Genomic DNA, 11,782 nt, shown 5'->3' on the forward strand with positions numbered 1-11,782 from the left:
TAAAAGTTTTGCATAGACAACATTTGCATTTCTCTTTGAGAGAGTGGAAGTGCCTAATGCTTTTTCTTCAAGCAGCCTCACTGACCGGAGACTACTTGGAGGAAGCTGGCTGTAGGCCTCTTTTGTTGGCGTTTACCAGTCAGATCATTCCACACAAAGGTTATTCCAGTATCAACACAATGAAAGCGATGAAAATATATCCCGGACAAAATTACAATGCTGGTTCTTCTTTAAAAAAAAGAAAACCAGTAGTCTTTCTTAATGTAAGTAGTTTTGGACTAATTTGGAAAGACATAGTTGGTTCACCAAAAGCTTTCCACATGCCTAAAATATTGTATCTCATTGAAATTAAAGGAATCAGAACTCGTGTTAGAGGCAGTATCTTTTATTAGACCAACTAGACTTTTGCCCGAAATATTCTTTAATTGCAAGCTTTCGGGTACAAGTACCTTTCTTCAGGCATAGGAGAAAAGATTATAAAAGTTGTCCTAGGTAGAAATGAAAATTCATATTTCACAGGAGAGTTAAAGTTGTGGTAAAATCTCCTGTTTGGTTCATTTTATGCATGTTAGGCTCAGAAAAGTTGGAATAGTGTATTTACCTCAAAATTGTTTGATGGCAAGCAGGATGTAGTCATAGCTTCTTCTGGTTATGATGTTTCCTATTCAGAAGAAGAGTAAAAGGGTGGGATGCTCTTTTGGGCCGGAACTGCTGTGGTGAGGTATTTCTAGGCTCTGTGATGATGCAGATTACCTCGAACAAAGGCAGGAGCAGGGTCTCAGGTTGTAAAACTTGCTTCCTCCTTGTAAAATGATGAAGATTTCATAGTTGGTCTAATAAGAGAGATCACCTCTACTATGACTTCTGATTCCTTTTGCCTCTAGACCAGTACAGCTACAACCTGGATACCTGACACATGGAAGATATCGAATTTTAGCTGATTTAAAAAAAAATTTAAATTTGTGTTTAAATGAGATGTTGTGTAGAGGGTGTTTCTTAGCCTACTTTTTAGAGAACTATCTTGGCTGCTACTCAGTGGCAGGATGACAAACAGCCCACATGCTAGGACAGGGGTTTTCAACCTTTTTAACAAGTGTATCCCTTCTGTCTCAGTTTCAGCTCATGTATCCCGTTATATTTTTGTCTTGTTTTTAATGTTACCAATTATGTGATATAAGGCAGGCTATGCTAATTAACATTAAATGCATTATTAATATATGCAGGATTCGGCTGGTAAGTCTGTTGTGGGGGAAGGGGTGAGGGGAGGGAAGGGACATGGGGGAGGCAGATCGAGGCCCCTGTGGTGGTGGAGTGGCTGAGGCTGGGGCAGGCACTGCACGGTCAGGGCAGAACGCGGGACTGAGCCATGAGCAGCTCTTCTGGAGAGGGGATGGCTCCCACCACTGCTCGCACCCTGGGAGGGCATGGGGGCATGTGCCCCCGGATCTGTGTGGGGCGAGGGCGGGCTGAGGCCAGGGCGGCAGCAGTGGCAGCTGGGCCAGACTGCGCTCAAGGCAGGTGGAGGCAGCGCTGGTGGGGGGGGGCGGGCTGCAGGGGGACCTGCAGCCACCCTAAAATTCACCATAGCCCCCTTGACCCCTCCTCCCAGTGCTGCCACCACCTGCCTCAAGTGCAGCCCAGCCCAGCCCAGCCACCTCTCCAGGAAGAGCCTGGCATCAGCCCCAGCCCATAGTGGCAGCCCACCCTCGCCCCGCACGCAGATCCAGGGGCACGCACCCCACCCCTTCCCATGCCCTCCCAGGGTGTACGTAGCAGCGGGAGCTGCCCCCACCCCCGGATGAGCTGTGACTCCATTCTGCGCCCTACCTCACCCTGGCTGTGCAGCCCTTGCCCCAGCCCCCCCTGCCTCCCTCAACCCTGGGGCTTCAATCTGCCCCGCCGCCTCCCCACTCCCCTTCCCTTGCAACTGACTTACCAGCTGGACGCGGCTGCTCTCCATGCTGCTGGGCTGTGTTCCTGGCCTTCTGCATGCTGTGCTGCAGCTGAGCGCATGCACAGGGCATTTATCAGCTACATCAGCTAAAAAAACCTGATTACCGATACTGTCACTTTTCCTTGTATTGGTGCCGATTTGATAGGACCCATGTATCGGTGCACCTCTAGTAGCTTCTCGTTCATTCTGTATACCTCCTATGACCTTTTTAAGTACCCCTAGGGGTATGCATACCCTTGGTTGACAACCACTGTTCCAGGCTGTTGAGAAGCAATTGCTTGTGTGACTCGTTCTCTGTGAATGTCAGTCTTGTGAGAAGCAGAATCATGGCAAGGAGGCAAGATTGAGTGGTCATGTAGACATTATATGGCTGCTTTTGAGGCTGGGGACAACCTTAGACCTGGATTTAGCCACAGACTCTACTTAGCCAAAGACTCTGCTTAGCCCAGGACTTTTGCTAATAGCAATGAAGAAGAAAACATGAGATAACTTTACATCTCCTGACATTCCTATAAATCTCTTTTTATAGGAGGAGTAGTTTATATGTGAATGAAATATAACAGTGGTAATGTAAATAGAGCTTTGTTGACCTTATCCATGCTGGATGTAAAAGATTGTCATGAGAAAACATTGATCTTATCTGACAAATTAGTAGAACATAAAAAATGGAGACATAGCCAATTCAGCTTAATTATGCAGTGCGAGTAACAGGTTATTTGCTACCACTCAGGCTGTCCAGAATATTATTACAAAGTTTCAGTCAAAAGGAGACATAGAGACTGAGATATTTATAGGATGTGACCCTATGAGTGCCATTCTAAAACAGCCATTTTTAAAGCATGGTATAAGGGGCTTAGTTAAGCAGTTTTAAAAAGCTTTGACCGCAGCTGTCAAAGGAATATTCAGCACTGCAAGGGATGGGCTTTTTCAAAAATCTTCTACTTCTTCTGATTTTAGGAAGGTAGGGTGCAGGCAGAAGTGCAGCTCACCTCTGAAACTGAGACTGCTTTGCAGGAAGTGTTCTGAATTACACTGATCCCCGGGACCAAACAGAAGCTCACTGTTGGTTCCAGGGGGGAGGGAAATCTAGCTCCTGGCTGGGAGCCTGCAATTTGTGTCCCCTCCTCCCTGCACGGCTGCAAAATTTTCGGAATAGGAGGTGGAAAGGGAGGAGCTATTCTACGGGTTCCCCAGCCTGTGCTGGAGAGTGGGGTTGGGTGAATTGGAGTGGATGCACCCCACCTCCAGGTTGAACTTCATCTGTTCCCTTTCCCCTATTCCGTTCTGAGAATAGTGACACGCTGGGAGGCAGTGCAGACACAAGTTACAGAAGATGCTGTTTTGAAATGTCTTCATCTGACACCATGTGCAGTGAGGGTTCACAATTTCATCTGATTGGCCATTTTTGAAGCAGTCTGCATCTGTGTACTTATTTGGTCAAGACTATAGACCAATTTCTGTGGCCAGATTGGGTGAAAATTGTCATTTTTGGCTGCACCCTCAACTTAGTGAGATGGTGGACGAAAATACCTCTTATGAATTATTTAAATATGTTTACATAATATGCCTGTAAGAGGAGGAAATGTAGATTAGATTCCTTTGAAATCTGATTTCTTTTTTTGAGAGTGGTTTTGTGGTATGAGACTGTCACAGAATATGCTCCAGGGGTATGGAAGAAGGGTGCTTGGAGATCCTTCCCATTCCAAGACCCTGGCTTTGCAGTCTCTCACCCTCCCTTGTTCTGTATCACCCCGATTCACAGAGTGAGCATCTAGTTACACTCCTGAGAGGCATTTCAGGTTTTGATCACCATCTCCCATGGAACCTGGTTGAAAGCCCTTCTCGACAGTTGCTATGACATATTTCCCAGGTCAGTAAAGTCAGAAGAAGGCAAAGCAATGTGGCACCTTATACACTGTCTCAGATGGGAGCTTTTGTAGACAATTTTGTCAGATAGTATCAATGGACTTTTAGGGAAAAAGGGGGCTGGGGTGTCATGGATACTTAAGGCACATGGTTGACAGCCAAGTGCAAGACCATAGCAGAAGTGCTCACAGCATGACCCTGTCAGACTGTAACAAATCTTTAAATTCTGCTAAATATCTTGTCATGCGAGGGCATGAAAAAGGCGAGAAGGGGTACTGAATTGAAAGAAAAAAAGGTAAAACTAATTAAAATGCAAATATAAGGAAAAGGGAAGAAAAAAGAAGGGGGGATGCTGCTGAGAGTGGGGAAAGTGAGTTGAAGGGATGAGCAGGAGTGTTATGTCAGTATAATATTATTTCAGTGCACATAAGTGCATGATTAATCATGTCACTTAATTTCAGGGGAATAAGAAAGAAATGCTAACATGCAATTTCAGACTTGAACATACAATTGCAGAAAAAGAAATTATCAATAGACTGGATTATGTTATATAAGGTCTCAACAAAAAACATGAATTCTTATTCCATTACTTGGATTAGCTTTTATAACCTGTGTTCCTTCAGTGGGTTAACTGCTTGATCTAACCCAGTGATTCAACTAAGGTCTTGTGGCACCCTGGGGTGCCTTGAGATGCTTTCAAGGGAGCCACAGAGTGCCATAAAATGTTAGCACTTTTGCGGTGCAAACAGGATCCATAAGATTCAAACCAGAGATTTCAAAGGGGAATGCATAGTGTTAAAAGCATTCTGGTGTTGTTGTCTTTCTGAATTCTTTCCAAGAGAAGAATTTTTCTGTTATAATGTCCATAGTCAATTTATGAACAGAAACAAAGAGCTGGCATTTTCTAGAAGGTGCTCACGTCTAATGAGGGGTGCCTCAAGTCTAAAACAGTTGAGAACCACTGATAGGGTCAATTGATCCCTTCAACTTGCCTTTGCGTCTCTTAGTGGTGCCACCTCCTTCCCTCCACCTTTTCTGCCCTTCATATTCAAATAACCTTATTCCTTTCTGTTTAGTACATCCATTTTTTTTGCAAGTCCATCATTGGCACCTGACCAAGCAGATTATATGAAAGCACGCATCTCTGAACAAGTTAGTCTTCTGCCCTGCCTTCTGCTTAACTTCAGACTAACATGGTTAATTACTGCTCTTTACAGTCTGAAGAGTTAGGAAAAGAAATTTGAAATTGTAAGAAGAGTTGAGATTATAGGAATAGCATTAACTTGTACTTGTTTAGATTATCTTCCAAGAATTTATTTTCTTATAATGTTTTAACTATTTTTTTAAAGTTCCCTTCTAGAGGTCTTTCTGCCCTGTTGATCATAAGGACATTTTTAGCAAGGCAGAAGACCCTTTGTTTAGGAGATACGGGCATTTCTGGGTTACAGAACTTCCAACTCTGTTGGCTACTGTGAGCGTTCTGTTGAAGGTTTAAGGCCAGCTGTGGTCAAGTTGAGCTCACCCTGCTATCCTCCTTTGAGGAAATGGGAGCTGGAGAGCTGGCCCCATTAATTTCTGAGATAAGAACTGGAATTTTGGCATTCTCCATCGTTCTGTGTGTGTGTGTGTGTGTGTGTGTGTGTGTGTGTGTGTGCACGCGCATATGGGTCCTGTTCTTACATAGAAAATAGTTCTGTTTTTGCTCTCTCTCCCTCCTTTCTTCCCTGATGCATATATGAAATGTCTCTGTCACTCCATACCAAAGCGCTGCTCAATTTCTGAAAGTGTTGGGAAGAGGAAGGGAGCTGTTAACTATGGATTATGTTTTCTGGAGCCATGGTGGAAACCAGTGGGCTTATTCTAAAGTAATTGTGTAACCCATGAGCATAAAAGCATGAGTATGAGCATGTGTGTGTTTGTATGTGTGTGCGCATATGGTTTCATTTGTTTTCTGTTTGTATTATTTTGAGAAAACACTAGTACTAGGGAAGGGAAAATGAGTGCTGAGTAGGTTAGTCTCATGTGGGACAGCCTATTGGTGTGGGTGGGGCTCAAAGGGCCGCAGAAGTGCAGACATTTTGGGCTGGATCAGCTGTTCTGGAAGGAAACGGCAAAAGATACAAAACCCAAGATTTATTAAACACGCATGCAAAATATTTTGTGAACTGCTGAAATTACTGGAGGTCATGTCACCAATAGGTTTAATGTTATAATTATTTTCAAATGGAAGTAATAGTTACAAGTAGGCTCTTACATTTGACTGTTTTCCCTTGGGGCAGCGCATTTCAAATATGTGTTATCATGTATCTTTATGGAATGTATTAGCTGGTTTGATAACAATGTAGCTCTGTCTTTTATAAGATTAGAAAATAACCCATGCAAAGAATTCACTTGTGTTCACTGTGAGTATTTCTGTTGGAATTTGTCTAGTAATATTTCATATTTTGGATTGTATGATTTCCTCTCCCCCCCCCCTTTTCCTGCTATGACTTTAGGCTCAATAAAAATGATCTCAATAGAGAAGTGTTTCTATATCAAAATAGTAGATTAGCAATCTGCCACACCTAATTTTTACTTTTAAAGTGTTCTTGTTTTATGATTATAACTGCTAAGTGGAGACTGATAACTTCTGGACTGTGGTAAGCGAATGTTATGTCAATGTAATATGAATGATTTTTCAGGTCACTCAATTTAAGGGGAATAAGAACCATCTTCCACCCTCCCTTCCACAGTCTGAGGACATACTCCTCCAAATGAAAATTCATATATATAGTGCCATTTATTTCTAAAACTTAGTTTGTAAGTTAAGTATAGCTTGACTTACTTGGCTCAAGCCTCTTACGGAAATATTATTATTACTATTGGTAGCTGACTGCTCATAAGCAATGCGATACATTTATTCACGTGATTTTAGAGGGAAAAGCTAACAAATGTTTTGACTTGGATTGACATGCAATGAGAGACCAACCTCCTCCTGCACAAAGGTAGAAAAAATCCTTAAAGACCGAGAAGAAAAAATCCTTAAAGACTGAGAAGAAAATACAACCTTTTTCAAATATTTAGGAAGAGAGAAATATAATTGGAACAGTAAGAAGAACTCTCCCTTGGGGTTAGTCCGCACTCAGGTGCATCAGGTACTCAGTATATGCTGATTTCTGATAGCAAGCAAGTGTCACCAGCAGAAATCCCATATATAGAGCAGCTATAATAAGAGATGAGAAAGTTGATATAAATTAAAGCTCCAATTGTTTCTTTAGATGGCTACTAAATAAAGTAGTCATGTTTCTAAATTGTGGACATGGAACAGCAAAGGTCTACAAAATGATGGCAAGTGGTCTGCAGCTGGCGTATGGATTGCACTGGATCTTCCATGTCTTTATAGACGTCTTTTTCTTTTAATTTGCCAGTGGCAAAACCTGGGGGACTTGTTTGCATGGTGACTGAGTATAAAATGCCACCATGGTTTGAAAGTGAAGCAAACATTTTTGGTTTGTTTTTTCTCTTTTACACTTCCTAATCTCTCTGTCTTCCCCTTTGCATCCAGTTATATTTTCCTTCAGTCCTTTAGCATTGGTTTTCCTCAAACTAGTATTTTTGCATGGTTTTCAATTATTTGCAAAGATTAATTTAAACCCTGTGAAGAACCACTGCCAAATGTTCATAATCTAGGTTGTATTCATGGCTTGGCTGCTGTCTCCCTGAATTACCTTTATAAAATGATCTGCTTCTATTTCTCATATGAAATATGGGGATCATAATACAGAATCCAGCCATATATGTTAACCATGTTTTGACATCTTTAGATAAAACTAATTCTTTGAAGGAACCTTCAATGCTAAATATTATTGGTTTACTTCTATGTCTTCAGCTATTTCCTTTCAGGTCACATCTTTTATTCATCTAAAACCTTTTTCCTTCTTACTTTTTCTCTCAGTGTTATTTGCTATTTAGATCTGCTATTATTTGTTGTGTAGTATTATTTGTCCTTATTTCAGTGGTCTTATTTAATCCTAATTCAGCAGTCTTTATCAAAGGTAGAAATCTTATTGCTTTCTTGCCTTTGATGATAACTGCAGAATTTGCCATTCTGTCAACTCTTCCCTTCAGTAAAACCACTTTCTTCCTTCTAACCATTTTATAAGAATGCATTTTGTCCAACAGTGTCTCCATTTGCTGCCTTACAAGTTTGAAATTGGTCTGAAGAAAGAAGTTCAAGTCTATAGGGATGTGGTACTGTAGTCGACTATGTTCAGTTCTTAGCCTACAGTGGATATCACTTTTCAGACCCTGATGAAATAGGAAATGGAGGCACCTATACGTGTGCCTGACGCCTGCTCCAACTTACTCTAATTGCAATGCATCGGAGCAGGCTCAATTCATCGGGTCTGCTGGAGCATGCTAATTAATATGCTCCAGCAGCTTCGGCATCACACACATTCAGCATCCCTGTGAGATCCTGCCTAATTAAAGAGCTCTCCCCCACCATCACCCCCTCCCAGAGTATGTGTAAAGATGCCCTAAGAGGCTAGGAACTCCTACATCAGCCACAGATGGACTTTCTGTGCAAGAAACCCTGCTTTTGGAGTAGGCTAGCAACCTCTGATTACTGAAACCCTACTCTGGAGGGGAACAAATAAGCTGATCAAACTAACACAGCTAACTGCTTCTCTATATGAAGTCAGGCAGGAGGCAGACTGACTGGTTCAGAGAAGCATTGGATGAAGTAAGCTGTCTACAAAAGCTTGTGCGTCTCTGAACCACTTAGTTGGTAAGGTGCCACCCTGCTCTTCCTTCTACCTGATTTGTGCAGAGAAGCCAATGTGGAGAAGCTGTATCCAACAGAGCAATGGGAACCGCTGCTCTTAATTGTCATGTGAATTGCACTGTCCTTAGTTGGATCCCTTTTCACCTCCATTTTGTTGCTTTGTGCCTTGCTGTTAAAGAACAGGAGGTTGAGCTAAAATACTATGTATATAAGCATGACGATAACACTTCTAGGAAAAGACCCTTGGAAGCTTTCTCCATTTCAGCCTTGCTGCTACTCTGTGTAGCATGTGAGAGCAGCAGTTTTAATTTTTTTCCCCCCTCGTTTAACATCAAAACTTTTAGTGGTTCAATTTACGGTTCAATTAGTTTTGGCAGACTGGAGTTCTCCAAGTCAGACCCACGCACTTGTGTAAACATGACTGACTTCAAGCTGCTTTAAATATAATCACATTGTTACAAAAACAAAAAAACAGAGATAATGACTAAGATTAAGATTCCCTTTTTTATAAACATTTTATGTTGAAAGCTATGGTGCAGAATGGCAGTCGCACATCACTCAATTTTTTTTCTGGTGTTTTCTTCTTTGCTTTTAACATCCACATCTACTTCTCTTGCTTTCCTCCTCTCTTTTCTTTGCAAAAAATGCAAATGTCTTGCTTTTATTCTGCACTCCTGTCAGGGAGGATGCTCTGGTTAAACCGTGGCCTCAAATGCAGTGACACATGACAATATGCAGATGTGAACTGAAAACTTAAAAATGCTGACTCTTTGGGGCTATGCATACTGAATATTAAATCAGCTTCTGAAGTTCATAGTGCTGCTGCCTGGAAACGGTTCATCATAAGTAATGAGTATTTAAAAAGGCAAACACAAAAAAAAAAAGCACAACAGATCTACACAATTGCACAAACAACACATATGATTTATGTTGATGTTAGAAAATCAGTGTTTGCTTTTTGGAATGGCTGCAATAAGCAGAGCAAAAAAAAAAATCCTGGATGTACAGATGAGGGGTGAAAAATGAGGGGCCAGAAGAGGTCTGCAGTTCTTTTTTGTTTGTTTTTTTTAAAGGATCCTCAGATGTGGTTTATTAAAATATCTTCTTTCCTCACTCTTCTCCAATGTAATGAATCACTTTTTTTGCTCTTTGTCTGAAAATAAGGAATTTTGAGAAAAGGCCTTATAACTAGGAAAATATTTCTTCTGATGAGATCAGAACAAACTCTCAGCACTTTCAGAGTACTGATCTTGTTAAAAGAGTCTTCCTGAAATTTCCAGAACCCCATGGCACATTAATGTAACGTCACAAATGATGGTCCTTATACCACATGCTGTACCTACGTATCGTTGTAATGCAAGCCTCCGATTCAAAAAACGTTAGTTATGCTTATGCTTACCTTTTTGCACACTGTTCAAGTTAAATTGCATTTTTGGAATTACTGTTAGTAAGAAGGGATGAATACAGGTTAACTCTGGGAGCATACCTTCCTTGGAGATTTAACTCATGAATTGCCTGGAGCTTCCCTGCCTATCCACACAGCCTTTCAAACAAGGTGGTTGAGTTTTCCAACCCAGGGTCTCTGGCTTAGAATTACAGAAAAATAGGACTTGGAAGGGGCCTCTGGATGTCATCTAGTTCAGCACCCTGCTCAAGGCATGATCATCCCTATCTAAACCATCCAAGTGTTTGTCTAACCCAGTGGTTCTCAACCTTTGGTACCTTACGTACGTACCCCCCTGTCGATCGACAAAGTGAAAGCGAAACCGGAAGTCCCACCGTGGCACTTCTGTTCTGTTCCCGGTTTAAACCAGTTTCTGATCACTTAAACCAGTTTATGTGTCATGTCTGTCCCTAGCCAATCTGACTGTGGGGTAATATTCTGTCCTGATGCCAAATGTGATCATTCTGACCCTGAGTGGAGGAGCAAGACCCTTTAACTAGGAACCTCTGATTTTTCGTAAGTCCTAGCAGGAGCACCAGCACACCCCAGTCAAAATCCTTAGCACCCCCAGTACTTCTGAAGAGAAAGAGGGGAGGGGGAAAGAGCCCCCAAACCAAACCAAAACAAAGAAAACCCTGACCCATAGTCACAGGAGGAGGAAAAAATTTTCCTTGGCCCCCTATGGTGATCAGCTAAGCCTAGAAACACCATGCATTTTGCAGTGCAACTTGGACACTGCAAACACAATTTCAACATCCCACGAACCCTGACTGGGGAGGCTGACCTCCCTGTTTATCATTCTGTCTCCTCTCTGTACTTACCCCAGTTGCTTGGATATTTCATAATCACACCGGTTGTGGACCCCTGCTTCATCCTTCCACTGCTTAGCATGGTCCCCTCTGATTTCCACTTCTTTTGTTTTACAGAGTTCTTTCGTCAGCCCTTAGCAGTGCATGTTTGGGGGTCTCCTGGGTTTCTAGCATTATTTCTCATAGCACTCTAGACACTGCTACTCCTCAGTCAGCCCTGATCAATGCTTATCCTACTTCTTGAAAACTTCCAGTGAAGGAGATGCTACAACTTAGTTTTTTTCACTGCCTCACTCTTACAGCATTGATGAAGCTTTTCCTGATATCCAGTCTAAACCTTCTTTGCTGCTATTTCAAGCCATTGTTGTGTGCTGTACTCAATGCAGTAAGGGGAAAAAATGTTTTCCTCCTTTGACAGCCTTTCAGATCTTGGACTGCCATAAAAAGCCCAAGGGAAGCTTTCATTCTGACTGCCAATTTACCCACTTGGCAGTGAGGACATAGGTGATGCGACACATACCGCTCCCCTTAGTGCCTTCCTACAACTGCCTACATGTACCTACAAGGCTAGATAAGTTCTCCCACAAGGAGTTCTCCCGTATACCTATAAGGACAGATGAGCCCTGTTTTGAGCAAGGGGTAGGACTAGATGATATCCTGAGGTTTCTCCCGGCTCTACTTTTCCATAACTCTTTGAATTAACTGGGAGAAGTTTGGGTGGCTTAATGCAGCACAAGATCGTAGTAGGCATTACTATGCCATATTAAAAGTTGGAATATGTTCTGAGCAGCTGCTTGGTAATGCTTTCTATAATCTCAGCCTGTTCTGGACAGGGAGAGCTGGCTGTACCCTCCTTCCCCTAACCGAATAATGATCCTGGCACTGGCTGCTATAGATTACACATCCTCCTGTGAGGACATGCAGTCTCCATGGCCAGAAGTGCC

Source organism: Alligator sinensis, unplaced genomic scaffold, assembly GCF_000455745.1.
Source record: "Alligator sinensis unplaced genomic scaffold, ASM45574v1 scaffold421_1, whole genome shotgun sequence".
Taxonomy (NCBI): Eukaryota; Metazoa; Chordata; order Crocodylia; family Alligatoridae; genus Alligator; species Alligator sinensis.